The sequence below is a fragment of the Rhinolophus sinicus genome, chromosome 3 (genome assembly GCF_057876585.1).
Source record: "Rhinolophus sinicus isolate RSI-liver-muscle chromosome 3, RSI-T2T, whole genome shotgun sequence".
Taxonomy (NCBI): domain Eukaryota; kingdom Metazoa; phylum Chordata; class Mammalia; order Chiroptera; family Rhinolophidae; genus Rhinolophus; species Rhinolophus sinicus.
This window is the reverse complement of record NC_142503.1, coordinates 100,796,192-100,821,288: the sequence shown is the minus strand read 5'-3', so window position 1 is coordinate 100,821,288 and position 25,097 is coordinate 100,796,192. Positions and strand designations below refer to the sequence as shown.

General features: G+C 36.5%; 1 protein-coding gene across 14 annotated transcripts in view; it reads left to right on the top strand.

Moving 5' to 3' along the window:
* PEAK1 (pseudopodium enriched atypical kinase 1) overlaps window positions 1-25,097 on the top strand; it is a 346,674-nt gene that overhangs the window by 179,107 nt on the left and 142,470 nt on the right. For 10 of the 14 annotated variants that reach the window (XM_074328311.2, XM_074328317.2, XM_074328321.2 and 7 more), the window contains one exon: window positions 5,952-6,024. The exons of the other annotated variants lie outside the window; for them this stretch is intronic. The gene's annotated coding sequence lies outside the window, so the exon portion shown is untranslated. The remainder of the gene's footprint in view (window positions 1-5,951; window positions 6,025-25,097) is intronic. 14 annotated transcript variants of the gene reach the window in all.

The window sequence follows — 25,097 nt, the reverse complement described above, 5'->3', positions numbered from 1 at the left end:
TGATATGAATGTTAGTGTGGTTGATGTCCCAGCCCAGAAGTCCCTTAAAGTATCCTGGTTTTTCAAAAAATTCTTTTTTTCTTTTTGCTGTTCTGATTGGGTGATTTCCACTATTCTGTCTTCCATGTCATTGATACATTCTTCTGTATTATCTAATCTGCTTGTGATTCCCTGTAGTATATTTATTTCAGTTATTGTATTTGTGAGCTCTGATTGGTTCTTTGTTACATTTTCTAACTCTTTGTTGAATTCTTACTGAGTTCTATTCTTCTCTCAAGTTTGTTGAGTATCTTTATGACCGTTATTGTGAAACTTGTATCAGGCAAGTTACTTATTTTCATTTTATTAGGGTTTGCTTTCTGGGGTTTTATATTGTTCCTTCGTTTGGAAACTATTTCTCTGTCTTCTCATTTTGTTTGACTGTGTTTGTTTCCTTGAATCAGATGAAACAGCCATTTTTCCATGATCTTGAAGGAGCTGCTTTGTGTAGGTGTGACCTCTATGTAGATTGCTTGTGCTACGTTTGTTTTTGGCTGGTGGCAGAGGAGGCCTGTGTTGTGCCTGTGGTTACCTGGATTTGCTGCCTGAAATGGGCTGCATTGTGCCCTGGCTAAGGCAGCCTGGGGCTCCTGGGGCTCCCTGAGGGGCTGGCTGACCAAGGCTGCAGCAGATGCTGGCTGAGGTGACCCTGTGTGTGGATTTCCAGAGGTGTTCTGGGGAGCTGGCTCTTTGGGGCTGCAGTAGGTGGTTGCTAAAGCATCCTGTGGTTCCGGGTTCTATGACCACCGTGGGTTGCCAGCTGATGGGCTGCAGCAGGTGCTGCATGGGACAGATCAGGGCACGTGGTACCCTGGGTGGCCAGCAGGCTGGGACTGCAGTAGTTATCGGCCAGAGGGGCCCCGGGCATGCTGTGGAGGTCTTACAGGTTGGTTAGAGCACTTGGGTGGAGCTCTCACCTGCACTGTCTAGGTGGAGAGGGAATGTAAACAGTCCTACTTGCTGGTACCTCAGGTCCAGGAGAATTCCTGCAGATCCCAGAGAGTTCCTACAGTTCTCCCCATCCAGGTGCCCTGGGGTTAATCATTGGGTTTTTTTTTCACATATAGTGTAGGTGCCCTTTAAATTGCTGTCTGATCACTGTTCCCCAGAGCAGGTGAGGTTATCTGTGGGGACCCCTCAGTGGTACGTGTCCTTACTGCGGCTCAGCCTGTGGGTAGGTTTCCCCAGGTTACCGTATCTCTATCCCTTCTGTCTGCTCTGTGTTGTCCCTGTCTCATTCGTTTTCAGAAGCAGTTCAGTAAGCCCCCAGTTGTACTTAAGCTCTTTATGTCAGTGTATATTCTTGTGTCCATGGGAAGAGGTAAGTTCTGGGTCTTCCTACGCCTCCGTTTTGGAAACTGTCCTGGAATTGTTTTCTTAATTGCATTTTCCAGTTCATTTTTAATGTATAGAAATACAACTGTTTTTTGTGTGTTGATATTGTATTCTACAACTTTGCCAAATTCATTTCTTAGCTCTAATAGTCTGTGTGTGTGTGTGTGTGTGTGTGTGTGTGTGTGTGTGTGTGTCTGTGTGTCTGTGTGTGTATGTGCGTGCGCATTCTTTAGGAGTTTTTATCTATAAGTTTATGTAATTTGTTTATAAAGATAGTTTAACTTCTTCCTGTTCAATTTGAATACATTTTATTTTTTTCTTGCCTAATTGCCCTGGCTAGAACTTTTTTGACAATGTTGAATAGAAGTAGTGAATGCGGGTGTCCTTTTCTTGTTCTTGATCTTAGGAGGAAATCTTTCAGTCTTTCATCATTGAATCTAATGTCAGATGTAGGTTTTGCATAAATGTCCTTCCACTTATTAGATATTAGAATCCCAGTGTCTTCACGTCCTTTTCAGCATTTGGTATTTTTACGCTGCATCATTTTAGCCCTTGTACTTGGTTTGTACTGGTCTTTTATTGGAATTTTAATTTGGTTTTCACTTTGAACACTTTGTTATGTGCTTTGTAGCCATAGAATTTGTATTTAAGGGAGTCTTTTACATTGAAAATCAATGTCAGATAACTTACCGTGTAGATATATATTGAATACAGCAGAGGTCAGACCTTCTTAACTGTTTATTTTAGGCCTATAAACTAAGTTGTTCTTGTCAGTTTTCACTGTAAGTACTGCTGTGAACTGCTTTTATAGTAAAGGTTTGAAAAATTAACTTCTATGGTATAATGTATTTGAAAATAATTATGAACATTTAAGTGTTTTAAAGAACCATGAAAAATAATTGTTTCTCTGTTATTGATACATGAATAATTATAGTTATATTTGGATATGAATTAAAACTTTTTAAAGAATTCAGTTGATATTACTTACCAAGAAGCTACATTTTTGCCAAGTGGCATACTGTGCTTCGGAGCAATACAAATGATAAAGGTGTGCACATTTACTTGTCATTGTGTTTGGCCAATGATCTAAGCGTCCCTGAAAATGGAGCTGTCTCCCGCTGGCTGTAATTAGGGTTGGATTATTTCATGCATCAGAGACACTAATGTCATTTTAACTCCTGGGTCCTACAGTTTTCTAGGTGTTCTCATTTCCTGTAACTTCTAAGTACTTATCTAGCTCACACAAGGTGTTGAACGAGTACAAACAGAAACATATAACCAGGTGAGCTTGTTGTTGTCTGCTTTTACTCTTAGATATTGAAATGTAGGGTGGAAGAATAGCTCAGAAACCTGTAATAGCCTAGAGAGTTGTCCTTTGAAAATAAATACATTGAAATAATGTTTAAAAAGCCCAGGAAGTAAAATAAAATGTGACAGGAACACTCCGTGAGTCTCAGTCTCTCAGTGTGGAATATCTGGCAATGATTGTCAACTCCTGTGAATAATTTTGTGACATTTGTAATTAAATTTTAGTAATGGTAAAATTTTATTGTATGAAGGATGTCTTGTTTTACTTGATCTTTTTTTAATGCCATGTTTTTTGTTTGCTAATTTGTAAATGGCTTTAGAAGAGCTAATATTTATTAAGCACTTGCTATTTGCTTCGCATGGTGCTGGTCTCTCCTCTTATATGATTGCTAACCTCACCACAATCTTTTGAACCCAATTTATAGACGTAACTAAGGCTCAAAAAAGTGTGTCTTCTCTAAATTCACAAAGCAAAGCAAATGATTTGAACTCAGATTAGTCTGATTTGCCTACAGTTTTCCCACTATACTAGGCGTTCTCACCCCAGTCCATTTAAAATGGACTTTCTAGACTCAGACTTTAGTATATTTAAGTGGCTCCTGCAGGTTAATAATGTGCATCTAGGATTAGAAACCACTGGATAACACACTGTGCTTGCTATTATGGTACCATACTTCATTGGGGGGAACATATACTAAAATACCATAATTTCATTTAAAAGTGTGTGCAATATTGTTCATTTATCTCTGCCAAGACACATGTATTTGAGACTTCCGATGCAAGGTGGTACACTGAGGACATGCTGAAACCCCTTTGCTACTTCACATTCCTGAAAGCAGTCCTTGCGTCTCCTTCCAAAAATATATAGTGTCAGTCAAACACAAGTGGGAAAGGAAACAAAAAGAGCAAAATTGGCCCCAAACCATAAAGTAAAGAACCCCTGAAAAATAGGATCGGAATACAGATGAGAACCAATCTAAAACACGCAGAGGAGTAGAATACTATAAAAGATATGAATGACTGTAGGGTGCGTTATGTCTACACTATTGGACAAGCAGAAATGTGGGTCTGCCCTTCCCTACCTTCATTTCTCTTTCTCTGTATGATTCAAAACCAGGCAATGTGGGTGTTTTAAAAGCCAAGGCAGTTGCCCAATATTGTCAATATCCAAAAGGGGTACAGAGCCTCCAAAATAATTATACATGTTCACTACCCAGTGGAAAATTTTCCCATCCACTAAGAAGTTGCTGTGTGATGACATACATCAGTCACAAGATATCTCTAAAGCCTAAACAAAGATGATTCCACAACCCAAATGAGCTAAATATCTTTAAGAAACTAATGCTATGGAAGACAGTACCAAACTATACAAATGGAAGAATTAATACCCAAAGAAACAGTCAATAGAGAAAGCAAAACAGAACTTTATAATAAGTATCCTCAGAGATATGCAGGATGATACCCCATTCATTATAAAATAAAATTTTAGAGATTTTTGAAATTAAGAAAAGTTTAAAAGGGAGGACAAAGAATTGGAAAGAGGAAAGGTAAATTGAGAGACATGTAATCATCCATTTATCTCCATGTATGCTTAGAGAGATGTATGAAATGATATTCAACTAATGTTAACACCTTTTCTCTCTGAGTAATGAATGGGACATTGGTTGATTTGTTGCTTCCTATTTTGTATTTTTATGTATCACTTAAATTTTTTTTTATTTGTTTCAGGTGTATCAAGCAACATAATGTGACATTTACACCTGTCATGAAGTGAGAACCCCCCTCCCCCAAGCTACTACCCCTCTGACATCTTACATAATTGTTACAATACCATTGACCATGTTCCTTATGCTACACTCCACCTCCTGTGACATATATATATATATACACACACACAGATACAGATATATAGATATATTATATCTATATATAATTATATCTATATATATAGATAGATAGATATGTCACAGGAGCTGCAGTATAGCATAAGGAAGATAGTCAATGGTATTATATAATATATATCTATATATCTATATCTATATCTAGCTATCTATCTATCTATCTATATATATAATTAAAGTTGACATACAATATTATTCTACTTCAGCTTCAGGTGAATAGCATATTAGTCAGGCATCTACACAGTCTATGAAGTGATCCCCTTGGTAAATCCAGAGCCCATCTTTACAACATTGTTGATTATGTTCCTCATACTGTATTTCATACTCCACAACTATATCGTGTCTACTCATTTGCACTTTCTAATCCCTTCACCTTCTCCCCTATTCCCTCCCTCCCTCCCATCTATCAACCAGTAGTTTTTTTCCTGTATCTCTGAGTCTATTTCTGTTTTGTGTGCTCATTTACTCTGTTCTTCAGACTCTACATATAAGTGAGATCATGTGCTATTTTTCTCTGTCTGACTTACTTCATGTACCATAATATTCTCAAGATCCATTGATGTTGTTGCAAATGGTAACATTTCATTTTTTTTATGGCTGAGTAATACTCCATTGTACAAATGTAGCACAGTTTGTTTATCTAATCGTCTATCAGTAGGCATTCTGGTTGTTTCCATATCTTGCTATTGTCTATAGTGCTGCACTAAACAGGGGTGCATATAGTTTTTTGAATCAGTGTTTTGGATTTCTCCGGATAGATACCAAGGAGTGGAACTACTGGGTCATAAGGTAACTCCATTTTCAATTTTTGAGGTACTTCCATACTGTTTCCCATAGTGGCTGCACCAATCTGCAATCCAACCAACAGTGCACAAGGGTTCCCTTTTTTCTACATCCTCGGCAACACTTGTTTGTTGATTTATTGAGGATAGCCATTTTGACTGGGGTGAGTGGTATCTCATTGTGGTTTTTATTTGTATTTCTCTGATGGTTAGTGAGCTTGAGCATCTTTTCGTATGTCTGTTGGCCATTGTATGTCCTTTTTAGAGCAATGTCTCTTCATATCCCTTGCCCATTTTTTAATAGGGTTGTTTCGTTTTTTTGGTATTGAGTTGTATGAGTTTTTTAAATAAACTTTGGATATTAAGGCCTTATCAGATATATCATTGACAAGTATCTTTTCCCACTGAGTGGGTGCCTTTTTCTTTTATTGATGGCTTCCTTTGCTGTGAAACACTTTTTAGTTTGAGGTAGTCCCACATGTTTATTTATTTATTTATTTTTTGCTTCCTTTGCCCAAGGAGATATATCAGTAAAAATATTACAAAGGGTAATGTCTGTGTATTTATTTCCTATAATTTCTTCTAGGAGTCTTATGGTTTCGAGTCTGTAATCAGCAAACTCCCAACAAACAAAAGCCCTGGACCAGATTGCTTCAAAGGTAACTTATACCAAACATTCAAAAAAGAATTAACACCTGTTCTCCTCAAACTATTCCAAAAAATTCAGAAGAAGGGAAGGCTCCCAAGCTCATTTTACAAGGCCGCTATTACCCTGATCCCAAAACCAGACAAAGATAGACAAAGATATTACAGAAAAAGAAAACTATAGGCCAATATCCATAATAAACATAGGTGCAAAAATCCTCAACAAAATATTAGCAAACCAAATTCAGCAATACATTAAACAGATCATACACCACAATCAAGTGGGATTCATTCCTGACATGTAAGGTTGGTTCAATATCCGCAAGTCAATTAATGTGATATACTACATTAACAAAATTAAAAATAAAAATCATGTGGTCATATCAATAGATGCAGAAAAAGCATTTGACAAAATCCAACATCCATTTATGATAAAAACTCTTGGCAAAGTGGGAATAATAAAGGCCATATATAATAAACCCACAGCTAATATCATACTCCATGGGTAAAAGGTAAAAGCATTCCCCTTAAGACAAGGATGACCACTTTCACCACTTTTAGTCAACATAGTACTGGAATTTCTTGCTACAGCAATCAGGCAAGGAAAATAAATAAAAGGCACACAAATTGGAAAGGAGGAAGTAAAATTGTCATATGCAGATGACATGATACTATATAGAGAGAAACACAAAGATTCTACCAAAAAACTATTAGAAGTGATAAATGAATTTTGTAAAGTAGCAGGATACAAAATTAATATTCAGAAATCAGTTGGATTTGTATCCACCAATAACAAACTATCAGAAGGAGAAATTAAGAAAACAATTCCATTTACCATTGTCTCAAAAACAATAAAATACTTAGGAATAAATTTAACCAAGTAAATAAAAGACCTGTACTCAGAAAATTGTAAGACATTGAAGAGAGAAATTAAAGAAGACAGAAATAAATGGAAACATATACCATGTTCATGGATAGGAAGAATTAATGTAGTTAAAATGTCCATACTCCCTAAGGCAATATATAAATTCAGTGCAATCCCCATCAAATTACCAATGACATTTTTCACAGAACTAGAACAAATAATCTTAAAATTTATATGAAGCTATAAAAGACCCCAAATAGCCATGCCAACCTTGAGAAATAAGAACAAAATGAAAGGGGGGTGGGGGGTGGGAGATGAGGGTAAGGGGGATCAAATATATGGTGATGGAAGGAGAACTGACTCTGGTGGTGAACACATAATGGGATTTATAGATGATGTAATACAGAATTGTACACCTGAAATCTATGTAATTTTACTAACAATTGTCACCCCAATAAATTAAAAAAAACAAAAAAACAAAGTGAGAGGTATGACGCTACCTGACATCAAATCATACTACAAGGCTATATTAATCAAAACAGCATGGTATCAGTATAAAAACAGACACATAGATCAATGAAACAGAATAAAGAGACCAGAAATAAATCTATGCCTATATGGTCATTTAATCTATGACAGGGAAGGAAGAATTTACATTGGGATAAAGGCAGTCTATTTAATAAATGTTGCTGGGAAAACTGGACAGATACATGCAAAAAAAAAAAAAAAATGAAATTGGACCACCTTCTTATGCCCCATAGAAGATTAAATTCAAAATGGATTAAAGACTTAAATGTAAGACCCCAAACCATTAAACTCACTTAAATTTTTTATAGAAGCATGTTTCATTTTATAAAAATTATTTGCTTAAATAAAATAAGTGAACTAAATGAGTTAGAAATGTAAAAGGAATGATGAAATAATTCAAAGAAAATAAAGGTCCAAATTAATAAGTATAAAATCAGAAATCCAACAGCAGTGTTGATTTAAAAATATATAAGATAGATAAAGCTTTGCAAGTCTGAAAAAGAAGCAAATGATACTATTCAATATTATAAATTAAAAAGGAAGTGTAACTAGAGATACTGAGATTTGTAAAGTTTTAAGAACTTAATATACAAATTTATACTAATAAAATGGGAAAGCCGAGATTCAGTGGGTAATTTTCAGAAGTATATGGTTTATTCAAATTGTCACAAGAAAGCTAAAACCTTGAATTAACTAATAACTATGGGAAGAAATTGAAAAGAAATTTAAGGACTTCCCTCTACAATGGCCCAGGTTTTACAAGTGAGTTCTAGGAAAATATTAAAGAAATCTTATGTAAACTTGCATGATGTATTTAAAAAAAAAAAAAAAAAAAAAAAAAAGACCCTACCTAGCTGGATTTACAATGCTAGTGTAACACTAATACCCAAACCAGAGAGGAACATAGGAAAAGAAGAAAAAGAAAATTACATCCTATCTCACTTCTGGAGATAGTATTAAAAGAATCACAAATAGAACATTAGGACATTGATTTCACCAGTGTATTACTTATGTAGAATTTATCCCAGGAATGCAAGGATGGTTCAACATTGTAAAATCTATTTGTGTAATTTGCTTTATTAGTTATTAGAGGAGAAAACTATACAGTTATCTCAATAATGCCTCCCCCCTTCCCAAAGCAATCAATGAAACACAACAGTGTGGTTTTGTCATAGGGAAAGACAACTAGAAAAATACCAGAGTAAAGATTCTGAGACAGACCCATATATATCTCCCAATTTAAGTGTACAACAAATGTGGTATTTTAAATCAATATTTAAAGAATGGTATGCATTTATAAATATCTTTCACTTTTGTGAATTTGTTCACAAAAATAAATTCTAAATGGAATAAAAATCTAAATATAAGAAACACTGCACAGGTTAGAAGGAAGCATTTAGGAGAGTACGGTAGGGGAGGTCTTAAATGAGCTATGAAGCGCAAAAGCCATTAAAAGAAAAAATTGATAAGCTTTTATATATCAAATAAAACTTATTTATGATGAAAGACATTTGAAACAAATTAGTAGGGTAAGTACCCAACTTAAATATTTTCAAAGGGTAAAACAGAGCAAGTGTATCTATTAGAAAAAGGAAAGAGGAAATAGAAAAATGAGCACAGATTATTAGCAGGGAATTCAAAGAAAAGAAAATAAAGAAATGTGTTCAGGGAAATGGAAATTTTAAAGACAATAAAATTGTTGTAATCTACCAGATTGGCAGAAATTTCTAAAGTTGATATATCCAGTGGTAACAAGTATCGAATAAATGGATAGTCTCTTAGTACTTGGGGGATTGTAAAGTTGTAGAGCCATTATCTGATAGTATTTGGCAGTATTTTATATACCCTTTAGAATTTACAAAGAACTCTGAAATACATTCTTATTTAATCCTGAGGCTCATACTTTGTCCTTGTTTTACTCATGAGGACCAGAATTCAGCAAGGACGCAGGGTAGGGTTGGAACGTTTCCCCAAGTCTCTTAATATGGGTACAGTGTTCTTTGTTCTCCGCAATCGTTCTTTGGGGGAAGGCCTAGCAGGAGCTGAAGCTCAGAGGCAGGTTCCTGCAGGTCCTGTCTGGGCGATGATGAGGTAGTGCCGCGTGATGAGAGCGTGGTTGAAGGGTATGCGCGAGACGGGATTGAAAAGATACGTTGGTTAAAACCATGAAGAGTTTGGAATACCCTACCAAGGGAGTTAGGTTCAGTGAACACTGAAGACCCCCCCAAAGGTTTCTGAGCAGACTAATGACAGTGTGAAGTGGGTTAAAATGGAGAGATTTGAGGCAGGAAGACTGACTAGTTAGTTAGGTGGCTAAAGCCGTTTGTTTTGGGGTGTGTTTTTTTTTCCAGCTCCCAGGCCCTTAGTGAAAATTTGTGGAATGAATGTTTACTCTGGGCCACACACTTTGCTAGATGCTTAATAAACAATTTTTTTCTAAGGCATATACTTTTTTGTGGTTCATGCATGATCTCATTTTCAGGTGTTGGGAAGATCCACTCTGCCCAGGTTAAGTCTTAACTCTCCCAAGAATATTGTACATGTTGGGTTTTCATAGTATACGCCACTGATTTTTTAAGGAGCTTGTCAACTTGGTGTTATGAAAAGACTCAGCTTTGGAGAGTTACAAGTTATGTCATTTGGAGTTCTGCCTTCCTAGATGAAAAAATATGCTTGGCTGATCTTTAATATTACATGTTTTCATGAAAACTAATGTTATTAATTTATTGGGGTGGGGGTGCAGGTCCATGAATGGAGATTGAGAAGGTTTAGTAAAAGTTTAAACGCTGAGGAAACTTGATCATGCCCAGGCCTGGCACTGGGTTTCAGAAACAACTCTCTAACACATTTTATACCCAACCTCTCAGACTTTCATATTACCACATTGGTTTCTTTTTCTTTTTCTTTTCTTTTTTGCCTTCCTTTATGGGAAATTTGTTTATTATTACTGTTTTTTTTTAATTTTTTATTTATATCCCCTCACTTCCCTCCCCTCTGGGAACCATCAGCTTGTTCTTTGTATCTATAGGTCTATTTCTGTTTTGTTTATTCATTCATTCATTCATTCATTCATTCACTCATTTATTTATTTAATATTCCACATGTAAGTGAGATCATACAGTATTTGTCTTTCTAAGGCAGTTGTTTGAATGAGAAAATGAAGACTTTGAACTAGGCTAGTGAAGACAGGGACAAAAGGCATGGAAGTGGAGTTGACCCAACACAGAACTTGGCATCAGACGCTTAAAAGGGACTCACTCCCAGCTTAACCTGGTCAGATTTGAGATGCATATTGTAGGTGGAGCTAGCAAGACTTAAGTGGATGGATTGGATTAGAGGAGAGAAGGTGGAGAATGAGAATAAAAATGATGGCTATTTTTTGGTCAAGAAAGTTATTGGATGGTGGACAATTTACTGAGATGGGAGGACTTTGCAGGTACAGAGAAGAGATGTCAACAGTTTTGTTTTTACCTTGTTTAAGGGTGAGCTGCATCTCAGATATCCAAGTGGAGATGTCATGAAGCAGTCACATAAAGGAGATTGGAGTTCAGAGAGATCGGGACTGGAGATAAAGTTTAAGAGTAATAGCATATAAATTAGATGGAATCCAAAGCCATGGGGTTGGAGAAAATCACTTAGGGAAAGAGAATGGATGGGGGGGGTGGTGATAAGGAAAATTCTTGGTCACTCCAATACTGAGAGATGTAGTAAAGAAGCTCCCTTTCCCCCCAAGAAAAAAAGAAGAAGAAGAAGAAGAAGAAAAAAAACAGGCTGAGAAGGAGCTGGCCAATGAGGTAGGGAAAAAAAACAGAAAAGTGAGTTATTACAGAAACTAGAGAAGGAAGTATTCCAGGACGAAAAGGATTGTCAAACTATATGAAATGTTACTTTTAGGTTTGATAAGGTGAGAACAGAGAATTGGCCATTGGACTTGGAGGAAATTTAGTCCTTGGTGACACTAATTAGCAGTGTTTCAGTGAAGTGGTGGGAACAAAAACCTGAATAGAGTGGGATGAGGAGAAAGTGGATGGGGAGAAAGTGAAGGGTACTTTTTTGAAGAATTTTGTTCTGGAGGTAATTGGAGAATGCAGTAATACCTGGAAGGAGACATGAGGATCAGGGAAGGTTGTTTTTGTTTTTAAGATGAGTAAGATTAAGGCACATTTATATGCCAGTGGGAATTATGCGGAGTGGAGAAATTGATGACACAGAAGAGAAAAGAGATTGCAGGAACAGTCCTTGAGAAGTCACAAGTGGATGAGATCCTGACCGCAAATAGGGGGTTAACCTTAAAGAGGAACATTAACACTTCTTCCATTGTATAGGTAATGAAGGTAAATTCATTGAATTTGTGAAGTCATATGCAGTTAGGTTGGTAGAATTAATGGGAAGGTAAGATAAAATTCATCTGATTGGATGTATTTTTCCATCAAGTATGAGGCAAACTCATCAGACCTGGGAAAGGAATATTGGCAGTTTGAGGAGACAAGAAAATGTGTGAAATAGTTACCTCAAAGTGGCAAAGTGAGTATATAGAAAGAACTGATTTGGATTCCGTTGCTAGTGTTAAGTCCCCATTGGAGACTTGTGGGAATACATTTTAAGTGAGTCTGGTAAGCACAGCTGAGAGGCTTTTCTTTGGTGCCATTCATCTGCTCAGAAGCACGCATGGAGTAAGCTGAGGGCTGGGTTGGCATTTTACTAGTAGAAAGAGGAAAGGAGGGACAAGAGGTGTTTGCAAAGTAGAAAACTTGATTGTTCATGGAATTTAATCTGGGTAAACAGGGAAGTAAGAGCACTGATTACAATGATAGGGACAATTATTTTATATCTTGGTGAGATCCAGCTGTTAGAGTAAGGATCTGCCTTTTAAGTGAGCGTCCCAGGGGAAGTATGATTCACGTGGACTGTGGGCCACTTTGAATCATAATGGTAGTCTTAGAGCAAATATCTGTTTTTGTGCCAATTTCACAATACACAATTACAGAGGTGCTTATAAGAAAATGTGAATTTATACAAGCATGTAGGAAAATGTTGATCATCAAGGCTTTAGTAGTGAATAGATTAATGGTCAGGAAATGAGTTGCATTACAAATTTAGCTTTTAAAACATATTAAATGAACAGGTATTGCATTGGACATATATTTTCATATACAATAGTTATACTACTCAAATATTTATTCCATTTCTGGCATTTTGAACCTATTTGTGTATTTTAATTTCAATATTTTGCCCACATCTAAAAAATTACACGCTAAAAACATTTTTGAACTGTAAGACAACGCTGAATTTCAGTTTAATTTGGGCTGTTTTCTCAAACTGAAGATGCCATCTTTCATTTTCTGAGTCATACCTAATTATGCAATTGCAAAATTATTCTCAGTGAAACTGTCTTTAATTTTAGCTGCCTCTTTTTGCTTGGCAAGCTATTACAGTTTTTCTTTATTAAATTAAATTTGCATCTGTCTTGGAAGACTTGATGAAAAGTGGACTGAGTAGGCTAAACCATTAGAGATTCTTTTTTTTTATTGAAATTCACTTATATTTATTTCTGAGCTTCACTGAAAGAAATGTCATGAAATGAGTGGGGCCTAGTAGAATTTTTCAACCTACCAAGTTTATATTATAAGAAAGGTTAGAATGATTTCCTCAAAAACTATTGTCTGCTAATCACAACTATTTTATAATGAATTGGGCAGAGGGGACATTTTTCCAAGTGCCTTATATCACTGTGTATTTACTGTAATTGCTAGATGCCTTTGGACAGGTGCCTGGGTACTATGTGTATATTGTTGATGCTTTTCTGACAGCTTAAGTCAATTACCAAATATTATATATGACCGACACTGGGCTGGGCTATAAAGTACAAAAATTCCAGATATTAGTATGCCTTTTAGATATTTCTATTTTGACCCTAATTTTGCTTTTGACTTAAGACTAGTACTACATGTTGTAAACCAAATTATACTCCTTCCTGTTTTGTAAATATATTTGACATTTTGCAGTTTCTGTGTCTTTGCTCTGCTGTTTCCTCTTCTATCTTCTTTCCGATGCTGAGTAATCTTTCCTCATTAAGACTCATCTCAAATCTATCAATGACATGATGTTTTTCCAGACACCTCCTTCATCCAGAAAGTACCCGAAAGAGGTACTTACAATGTTTTGCTGTAGTTTAAATGTTAGTATATTATATATTCTCGCCCTTACTTGAAATTAGCTTCTCTTGTTTACTGATCTTTGCCTATACCATGTCGTACCTGCCATATAGTGGTCACAAGATAATGTTTGTTGAATGAAAGATCAAAACAGCTAAAGAAAAACAACATGTGACAGAAATGGTCAAGAATCACATAGTTCTGATCTTGGGAGGAGACAGGGCTTGTGCTGAGCCTCATACCTGAGCGCCCGAAGTAACACCAATCACAGAGGCTGCTGTGAGAATGATAAATTCCATTTTAAATGGCAGTTTTCTTAACATAGATAAATATCAGGAGATTTGCTACTCTTTGATTTTCTCTGGTTGCAGTAGAGTTATAACACCTTCCTTCATTTTGTGAATGATACAGCATTTTTCACAATGAATATGAAGAAACAAAGTCATGTCCCGTCTAGAAAAATCCTCATACATGTTCTTAGAGTAAGGATGTCTCTGGAGGTTGTGAAAGATGGTAAATCGCCATGAAGTGATCTGCCTGATATTCCTTGTAAATGCATGTGGGACCCTGGAGATTGTCTCCATTCCCAGAGACTGGGCAGCCGATCTCTACTGAGTGCGCCAGACTCTCAGAATGACTTTCTAGGATTGCGGGGTTCACAATGCAGATGTAGGGTCTGAGGAGCTGCTGGAATGAGGATCACTGAGAGCTCTGATGATAAAAGGCTGAGCTGTCTAGAGCTGGCACAGCCTGAGTCCTGTGTAGTCCCCCGTGGGACCAGTTCCCAGAGGACAGTAAAGCTGGTTTGGGCTTTCAAATGAAGGACCTAAAACCAGGACCATCTTATTCACTGTGCTTGTTCATAGCAAAAAACATTTTGGAGATGGTTGTATCTAAAGTATTTAAATTTCATTTCTACAAATTATAAGATTCTGAAGATTAAGCCCAGAGATCTTTCAAATTATTGTTTTCTGTTAATTTATGAGGTTTTCTTCTGTCTAATCCAAAATATGTGCTATATTAAGATACTAGAGCAATATTTCTCCTCTATTTACTTCTATCAGTGTCTTGTTCATGTTTAGATGATTGGTGGAAAATGGTCAACCCTTGTTTGGTGTTCCTTTCATAGTAACTGGCCCCCGTGTCACCGATCCTACTCCAGCCCCCTTATGTGCTTAGTGATCTCATACTGACAGGAAATAGGATGATTTAATGGATGCCTACGAAATATATCATTAGAAAGGTAAATGTACTGAAAAACCAGGGTTACAAAGTGACAAAGAAATTACTTCTAGATTGCCTTGATTGCTCCCCCCCCCCCAGTCTAGTAATAACTACAACTACTTTGACGTACATCAGAAGAACCTGAACTCATTTTTAAAAACAAAGATGTTCGGGTGCCCTCTCATACCAGCTGGTTTAGGATCTGTGGGGATGTGACCCATGCATCTGTATTTTGAAAAAGATCCCAGATGACTGTGACAGGCACTGAGGGGTGAGAACTGCTGTGGTATGCTAATTAAAGAAGCGCACCCTCTACGGTTAGGCACATCTGAGTCCAGACTCCAGAATGGCCACAGTCTGGCCTATGATCCCAGGCCTGTGACCAAGTTACTGAATCCCTTGTCTAGAGAATAGGAATGGTAATACTTTATAAGGTGGTTGGCGGACTAACGTAGATAACAGATGAAAAGTACTTGACATTCCAGTAAGTGACAGCTAGTATTGTTCTCATAGCGTGGAGCTGTCCTCATTTTCATGTTAACTTATAAGGACTGAGGTTTTTCTCACAAAGCTCTTTTCTGCATCCAAAGAATATTTATGCAGAATTTCCTCCACCTCTCTTTTAATTAGACAGATTTACTTTGGGCTTTGAACTTTCTTCCAAGTTTGCATTTGGACTACTTGGAAAATAATGGTAGAGAAAGGAGGCGGCATCTTGGTTTTCAGTTTCCCTCGCAGCTTCGGGAGTACCTAATGATTCCTGGTTCCAGTTTCAGACTTAGTCATTGTCTTATTTTAAGACCAGGTATATTGGTATATTATGAACTTGTGATACAAACTTGTTAGTTGTAAAACCGTAGAACAATATTTTTTGTCAATGAAAGAACATACGGATGCCTAATTCTTTGTATTGGCAACTCCATCATCATATGGTTACATAGTTAATCTTTGTGGATTTGTAAATAATAATGTTTTAGATTTGTTTTGAAATATCTTAGCTCAATTTTAAAATTTTTATTTATTTGCTTATTTATTTTTACACTTTATTTATCTTGACATTCAGTGGTATTTTATATTAATTTCAGGTGAATAGCATAGTTGATAGACATTTATATAATTTAAGGATTGATCCCCCTGACTAGTCTAGTACCCACCTGGCACTATGCGTGCTTATTACCATATTGACTATATTCCCTGTGCTGTACTTTATTGTAATTACCAATTTGTACTTCCTAATCCCTTCATATTTTTCACCCTGCTCTCCACTCCCCTCCCATCAATCACCCCGGTAAACCTAGTACCCATCTGACACCATACATAGTTATTACAATATTATTGACTATATTCCTTAGGCTATACCCTAAATCTCATGACTACTTTTAATGACCAATTTGTACTTCATAATCCCTTCCTTTTTTTCACTCATCCCCAAACCCCCTCCCATCTGCAATTATCAAAATGTTCTTTGTATCTCTGAGTTTGTTTCTGTTTTGTTTGTTTATTTTGTTCTTTAGATTCTACATATAAGTGAGATCACATTACATCTATCTTTAACTGTTTGACATACTTCACTCACTTCACTCAGCACAATATCCTCCAGGTCCGTCCATGCTACTGTTGATGGCAAGAGCCCATTCCCGTCCCTGGCCGAGCAATATTCCATTGTATATGAGTATATGTACCACCTTCTCTTTACCCATTCTTCCATCAATGGACACACAGGCTGCCTCTACATTTTAGCGATTGTAAACAATGCTGCAATGAACATATGGATGTACATGTCTCCTCGAAGTAGTGTTTTAGGTTTCTTTTGATAACTACCCAAAAGTGGGATCACTGGGTCCTACTTTGTCTCTTGTTATATAGCCTTTGTTTTTGAGTCTGTATTGCTACCTCAGCTTTGTTTGTTTCAATTTTCATGAAATACCTTTTCTCATTCCTTTACTTTCAGGTTGTGTGTGCCTTTCGATCTGAAGTGAGTTTCTTGTAGGCAGCATATGTAAGGGTCTTGTTTTCTTATCCATTCATCCACCCTATCTTTTGATTGGAGCATTCAATTCATTTACACTGAAAGTAATTGTTGATAGATATGTAGTGACTGCTATTTATTTATTTATTTGTTTATTTATTTATTTAATTTTCGTCTTAAAGAAGTGTCTCTAAGATTCCTTGTAATATTGGTTTGGTGGTAGTGAATGCCTTTAGATGTTTTCTTGTCTGGGAAGCTCTTTATCTGTCTTTCAATTCTAAATGATAGCTTTGCTGGGTAGAATAATCTTGGTTGTAGGTCCTGCTTTTCATCACTTTAAATATTTTGTGCAAATCCCTTCTGGCCTGCAAAGTATCTGTTGAGAAATCAGCAGACATTCTTATGGGAGGTCTGTGTCAGTAACTAACTGCTTTTCTCTGCTGCATTTAAGATTCTCTCTTGTATTTAAACTTTAGCATTTGAATTATGATGTGTCTGGTGTGGGCCTCTTTGAGTTCATCTTGTTTGGGACTTTCTGAGCTTTCTGGGCTTGTATATCTATTTCCTTTGCCAAGTTAGAGAAATTTTCAGTCATTAGTCCTTCAAATAGGTTCTCAATCCCGTGTTCTCTCTCTCTTTTCCTCTGCTACCCTGATGTGAATGTTGATACACTTGGTGTTGTCCCAGAGGACCCTCAAACTATCTTCATTTTTTTAAATTCTTTTTTCTTTTTGCTGTTCTGATTGGATGTTTTCTGCTACCTTATCTTCTAAATTGCTGATTCGATCCTCTACTTCATCTAATCTACTATTGATTCCCTATAATATATTCTTCCTTTCACTTATTGTCTTCTTTGTTTCTGACAGGTCTTTTTATGTTTTCTATCTCCATTTTTATCTTGCCTATCTCTTTTGTTGAAGTTTCCCCTGAGATCATTGACTAATGTTTGGAACTCTGCATCTGATAGAGTACGTGTCTCCATTTTGTTTAGTTCTTTTTCTGAAGCTTTGTTCTGTTCTTTTATTTGGGACATGGTTCTTTGTCTCCTCATTTTGGTCGCCACCATATGTTTGTTTCTATGTAGGGCTGCTATGCCTCCCTGTCTTAGTAGAGTGGCCTTATGTAATAGGTGTCCATTGGGGCCCATTGGTGCAGTCTCCCTGGCCACCAGAACCAGGTGTTCCTTGTGTGGTATGTTCCTTGTGTGGGTTGAGTGTGCCCTCCTGTTGTAGAGCCTTGGTTGGTGTTTGCATATCAGTGGGAGGGATTGACCCTCTGACTGATTAGTTTGTGCTGTTGTCCCAGCGCTGGAACTCAGAGCAAGTGAGTCTGTCTGTGAGTAAGTCTGGCATGGCCCCTTTAAGAGAAATTCCTAGGACTCCAGCAGCCCTCCATCTCACTCAGCCACAATCTCCCCTGGTTTTCACAGCCAGAGATTGTGGGAAGATTGCTCCCCAGCACCGAAACTCTAGGCTGGGGAGCCTGGTTTGGGGCTGGCACCCCTCTCTCCTCTGGGGGGGGGGGGCGCGGTACGTGTGTAGCCGAGATATCCCTCCCGATTTATTAATGGTCACACGTGGGTGTGGGACCAGCCCATTCCATGTCTCTACCCCTCCTACAATTCTCAAGGTGGCTGCTACTTGTGTCTGTAATTGTAGGGCTTTGGTTAACATCAAACATGAACAAGCATGTTACATAATTAAGTGAGGAACATTATTTTCATGACTGTATATGGGTGGAATGGGAGGGCCTAGAAACGAAGACATCAGCTGGGAGACTGCCAGAACAATGTAAATGTGAAAGGTGCAACTGGGAAGTCTAAATAGATGGGCTAGACCAAAAATCACATTGGAGAAAAAAATACCATCCAGGTTTCATGATTGAGTGAATGTGTTTTTAAACACCCCTCTCCCGTCAAACGGCATAATCTTAGAAAATGCTGGTGTAGCAGCTCAGTGAAAATCTCCTGTAAGTGCTGTCAGAAATTACAAACTGGGGAGTCCAGCTGATAATGTGTTTACATTCCCTTACAGCTTCCTTTGCCTTGTTATATACTAGAGCACAACAGGAAATATTGGCTTATCCCTGTAGGAAGTATCTCTATAGGAGATGCTTACTGAACTGAATGCCTTTGTTTAGAACTAATTGACCTTTCTAGATGAGCATTTTTTTAGAGCTTACTCAAATTAGACAGACTGTAACCGTCTGATAAATCAGAGACTCATCAGTCCTTTTTTCAGCAAGATCAACAGGAGAAAAGAAGCAAAGAAGATACTGTGTTAGTAAAAATTATACAAGTAGTAACATTTTATTATCATTTGAACATTGAATTGTATCATTAATCTTTCCTGTATTATGGTATTAGCTAGGTGACACCAATTCTTTTCCTTCCTTTTTATTGTAGGATATAAGAATGTTAGATTGATAAGATTATAAAGTAGGAGAGTTTGGAATTAGAAACCAGATAGTGTTGCACTATATTGGTTTGAATTTATTTTTCTTTGGTTAGAGAGATTTTTGAAGTTAAAGTAGGAAAAAAATATGTACTGCCTATTTTTTAAGCATTTTGATTCAGATTTTCTTTTTTATTATGAGAGATGAAGAATAACCCTGACAAAAAATAAGAAAAGGACTTAAATTGGTTTAAGAGAGAATTCCCTTAAAGGGATTGAGTTTTGTCTCACAGACTGTCTTTATTGTTGTTATACACAAGTGCTTTATAAATGTAACAAATGTAAATAATAAATACTTTTTTTAAGCTTTTTTTTCATTAGTTTCAGGAGTACAAAACAATCTAATAGTTAGACATTTATCATTTATACTCCTCACAGTGACAACCCCCCTGCCCCCATCCACTACCCCTCTGACATCGCACACAACCATTACATTTCCACTGTCTCTATTCTTAATGCTGTACGCCGCTTCTTGTAAATAAATATATATATATATATATATATATATATATATATATATATATATATATATATATATATATATATATAATTATAGTTGACATTCATTATTGTTCAGCTTCAGCTTCAGGTGTACAGTGCAGTGATCAGGCATCTACATCATCCCTGAGGTGGTTTCCCTAATGAGACAAGTGTCCATCAGATACCCTACAGAATCTTTACAACATTATAGATTACATTCCCCAAACTGACTTTCGTAACCCCGTGGCAATCTTGTGGTTACTGACTGTGCTTTCTAATCCCCTCACCTTCCCCCTTCTCCCCTCCCCCCATCTAGCAACCCTAAGTTTTTCCTCTATGTCTCTGAGACTATTTCTGATTAGTTCATTCATTTATTCTTTTCTTTCGATTCCACATATAAGTGAGATCATATGGTATTTGTCTTTCTCTGTCTGACTTATTTCACTTAACATAATGTTCTCTAAGTCCATCCATATTGTTGCAAATGGTAAGATTTCATTCTTCTTTATGGCTGTGTAATACTCCATTGTAAATGTACCATAGTTTCTTAATCCAGTCATCTACCGATGGGCATTTCAGTTGTTTCCATGTCTTGGCTATTGTGTCTAGTGCTGCAATAAACATAGGGGTGCATAAATTTTTTTAAATTAGAGTTTTGGATTTCTCCGGATAGATACCTAGGAGTGGAATTGCTGGATCATAAGGTAGTTCCATTTTCATTTTTTTGAGATATCTCCATACTGTTTTCCGTAGTGGCTGCACCAATCTGCAATCCCACCAACAGAGCACAAGGGTTCCCTTTTCTCCACATCCACGCCAGCACTTGTTGTTTGTTGATTTATTGATGATAGCCGTCTTGACTGGGGTGAGGTGGTATCTCATTGTGATTTTTATTTGCATTTCTCTGATGGTTAGTGAGGTTGAGCATTTCTTCATATATCTGTTTGCCATCTGTATGTCTTTAGAAAAATGTCTCTTCATGTCCTCTATCCATTTTTTAATTGGGTTGTTTGTTTTTTTGTAGTTGAGTTGAGTGAGTTTTTAAGTTAATTTTGGATATTAACCCCTTATTAGATATATCATTGGCAAATATCTTCTGTCATTCAGTAGGATCCCTTTTTGTTTTATTGATAGTTCCTTTTGCTGTGGAAAAACTTTTTAGTTTGATGTAATCCCACATGTTTATTTTTACTCTTACTTCCCTTGCCCGAGGGGATATATCAGTAAAAATCTTACTCCAGGTAATGTCTGTAAAGTTTCTTCCTCTATTTTCTTCTACGAGTTTTATGGTTTCAGATCTTACATTTAAGTCTTTAATGCATTTTGAATTTATTCTTGTATATGGTGTAAGGAGGTGATCCAGCTTCATCTTTTTGCATGTGTCTGTCCAGGTTTCCCAGCACCATTTATTGAATAGACTGTCTTTACCCCACCGTACATTCTTGCTTTCATTGTCATAGATTAAATGGCCATATAGGCATGGATTTATTTCTGGACTCTCTATTCTGTTCCATTGATCTATGTGTCTGTTTTTATGCCAGTACCATGCTGTTTTGTTTACTTAGCCTTGTAGTATAATTTGATGTCAGGTATCGTTATACCTCCCACTTTGTTCTTATTTCTCAAGATTGCTGAGGCTATCCGGAGTCTTTTATGGTGCCATATAAATTTTAGGATTATATGTTCTATTTCTATGAAAAACGTCCTTGGTAGTTTGGTAGGAATTGCGGTGAATCTGTATATTGCCTTAGGCACTATGGACATTTTAACGATATAATAAATATGTTTTTTTAAAAATCTCTCAGGTGAGGCTGTTTTCTCTTTAAAAATAACTCATTGTCATCTGGTCAGATACTTTGAGCAGATTGTTTTTAACTATCTGGCGAAGCTACTGTTTTCAGTGACAAGAGGGATCCATCAGTAATTTCATGTTTTAGTTTACATAACAGGACAATGATCATAATTTTATTTTATCACCAGTCAATTACTTAATGGGTTTACTTAAGTATTCTCTCTACAGTCAAATGCATTGCCACTCTTCCCTCTAGTGTTAATAACTTTGGTAGTGGCTGGCTATGTGAGAGAAGGGGGGCATACTTACAAGGCCTTTCATCTGCACAAATGAATAAGTCCTTTCCTTTAACCGCCGCCTTAGAGACCACTATTGATATAGAAAACTGCGGTTTGTGGGGTAATATCCAGATTGCTTACTACTATATACAATCATAAGGAAAACCTTGAATTTGGGAGAAGACAGCTTTTGCTTATAAATGCACTTAATCCCTGCAGATCATATCTTGGCCCTTTGGCCCTGATCAGTCTAAGGCCATAAGGCCAAGCTCTGAATAGGGATGCGCTATTGTGTTTCTGTTTAGACTTGTATGTTAAGAATGAGTGGGTGAAAGGTGAGAGGTGAAACTGAGTTCTTCCCAGCTAGGATTGAAAGAATGGGATAATGACTTCACAGTTTGCTGCAAAAGTTCTCTTAGCAAGTGAAACAAAAGCTACTATTCACAATTTAGAGAATTAATCATATGATGGAAACACATGGAAATATCTTTTTTTTCCTGGAAGCATTGTTGGCTGTAGGATAATTTCTGCCTCTTTAGACTAGTTTTGAGCACCATTTAGTCAGCATTGGCTTAATTATAATTAAAATCATTGCTTCTCAAGCTTTCATAAACATACTAATTTTTTAAAACCAGACTGAGTCAGTCCGTCTGGAGTGGGGCCTGATGGTCTGCATTTCTGACAAGCTCACAGTTGATACCATTGCTGCTGGCTAGTGGACCATATTCTGAGTGGCAAACTCTTGTCTAGGAAAAAAAACATCCAGCCTAAGAGAAAGTTTGTAAAAGTTTATTTCAGCTAAACTGAGGACAATTGCTGGGAAGCAAAATCTCAATGGATTGAGAAAATACTCCAGAAAATGGCGGCTTTGCAACTTATTTTATACATTAGAGTCAAAGGAGAAGGGTTACATGAAATCCTTGGTGGTAGATTAAGGGGGTGGGAGAAAGCAAAGTGGGGAAATCTCTGGGCTTGGATAAAAGTAAATTGGAGAAACAGGTACTTCTTTTACATAGGTGGGTACAGGATAGCTAAGAGTTAGCATTTTACAGCACATAGAGATGGTAATTGGGACAAGGATAACAATGAGGGATTCTGTGCGAAAAGGGATGACTCTAACATTTCAAGGGTGTGTTATCTTAGATGCCAAAAGATAATAGACTGGCTCACTGAAGGTAAAGACTGACCTTTGTCAAGGAAACTACAGGCCAAGGATGTACTGTGTTTCCCCAAGAATAAGACCTAGGTAGAAAGCTCAAATGCGTCTTTTGGAGCAAAAAGTAATATAAGACCCAGTATTATATTATATTATATTACATTACATTACATTACATTACATTACATTATATTATATTATATTATATTATATTATATTATATTATATTATTATATTAATTATATTAAATTATAAAGACCCTGTCTTATATTATAGTAAAATACGACTGGGTCTTATATTAATTTTTGCTCCGAAAGACGCATTAGAGCTAATGATCCGGCTAGGTCTTATTTTTGGGGAAACACGGTACTACAGGCCATGCTTTGTTTTTGTTAGGAATTTCTATGTTCAGACCACCCTATGTGGTTAATTTCAGTCTCTGAGTTTGTAGGGCCTGCCATGCTGGCTCCCCTGAACTCATCAGATTTAGTATATGGCCCTTTTTTGTCCACACTTACCCCGTTTGTCATAAATCAACCCAAAGGATGCATTGATGACCAACCTTTTGGTTGGATAGTGTGGTCCCACAGTGCTAGGAAGATTCCCAGAAATGTGTGTCAGCACTTGTCATGCTGAATTTTGGACCATTGGGGATGGGGCAAGACCATAACCTTGGATGGCAGTCAAGGCCAAATTTTTTTTTTTTTCCCAATAAGGAAAGGCAGGTAAATGGGAGGCAGTCAGGTCTTATGGGTGTTCAGTAAGTAAAAAAACAAACCAAGAAAGACGTTGGGTCATTTCTAACCTATAAGCTATCATGATCCAAGTTGTGCTGTCTGTCTCACTTTTCTGTATTTTGCATCTAGTATAACATTTACTTACAGTGTAAGCGCAGACCGTGTGCTTCTTCACAGCCTAACCATGAGCTGGGTTCCCATTTACTGCTGTTGTTGTTGTTGTCGTCATTATTTTAACATGGCCTGTCTACTGTCCATTGGAAGCACTCACGTGGCATTCACTGTCAGTCTTATTTTGGCTGGTTGTACAACTGGGAACTGTAACGTTAAAGTCTAATAGGAGCCAAGGCTATAAGAATACAATGGTGTAAGTTACAATTACTACCTAAAAATTTCTAGAGGCCAGGAGGACAGTAAGAGTTTCATAAATAAATTTTTTGTGCCTCAGCAGCCATTGTAGAGGGCCATTTTTTAAAAAAATATGTCCACTTCAGCTTCTATCTGAGTTAATATAGTTAGTAGTTACTTTGTTGAGTTAGGGGGTAAGCATAATTGGGTTCTGATATTTATATATAAAATTTCTTTTTCAATATTCTTTTCACTAACCTACAACTTCACTTGTTCTTTTCAGTTTGCCTCCTTTTCCTCATTCAGAAATAATCAACTTACTAGGACAAAATACTTCCTTTTAACTTCTTTCAAAAATACACACACATCCCTTCTTTCTACAATAACTTTCCTTCTAAATTTCAAAACCATAAAAATAGTCTTGTTGATAATATAAAAGTTACATATATATATACCATATATACATATACATATATATACCATAAAAAATATATATTACACCATATATATATAGTGTAACTTACACCATATATGTATAACTTACATATATATATACCATAAAAATAGTATTGTTGATAATATAAAAGTTATTTTATACACCTTCAGCAATTATTTGCAGTTGGGCTATATATATGTGTGTGTGTATATGTGTATATGTGTATATGTGTGTATATATATATATATATATATATATATATATATATATATGTAAGTAAAAAAACAAACCAAAAAAGACATTGGGCCATTTCTAACCTATAAGCTATCATGATCCAAGTTGTGCTGTCTGTCTCACTTTTCTGTATTTTGCATCTATGTGTGTGTGTATATATATATATATATATATATATATATATACACACACATACATATACACATATATATGCAGAGTTTAAGAAAAGCCTAAAGAACAAGTATAATTATCATTATGACTAATATAATTAGCAGGCAGGTAAAGACAAACAAATGATTATTTTAAGTTTAATATCAATTATGTAGGTATACTCGCCTTCGCAATGTCTTGGGATAGCTGTCTATCCATGATGTCGGCGGCTTCTCGTCCTTGAGGAGTCTTTGGTTTCCACTGATAAGTCCCATCCAACAA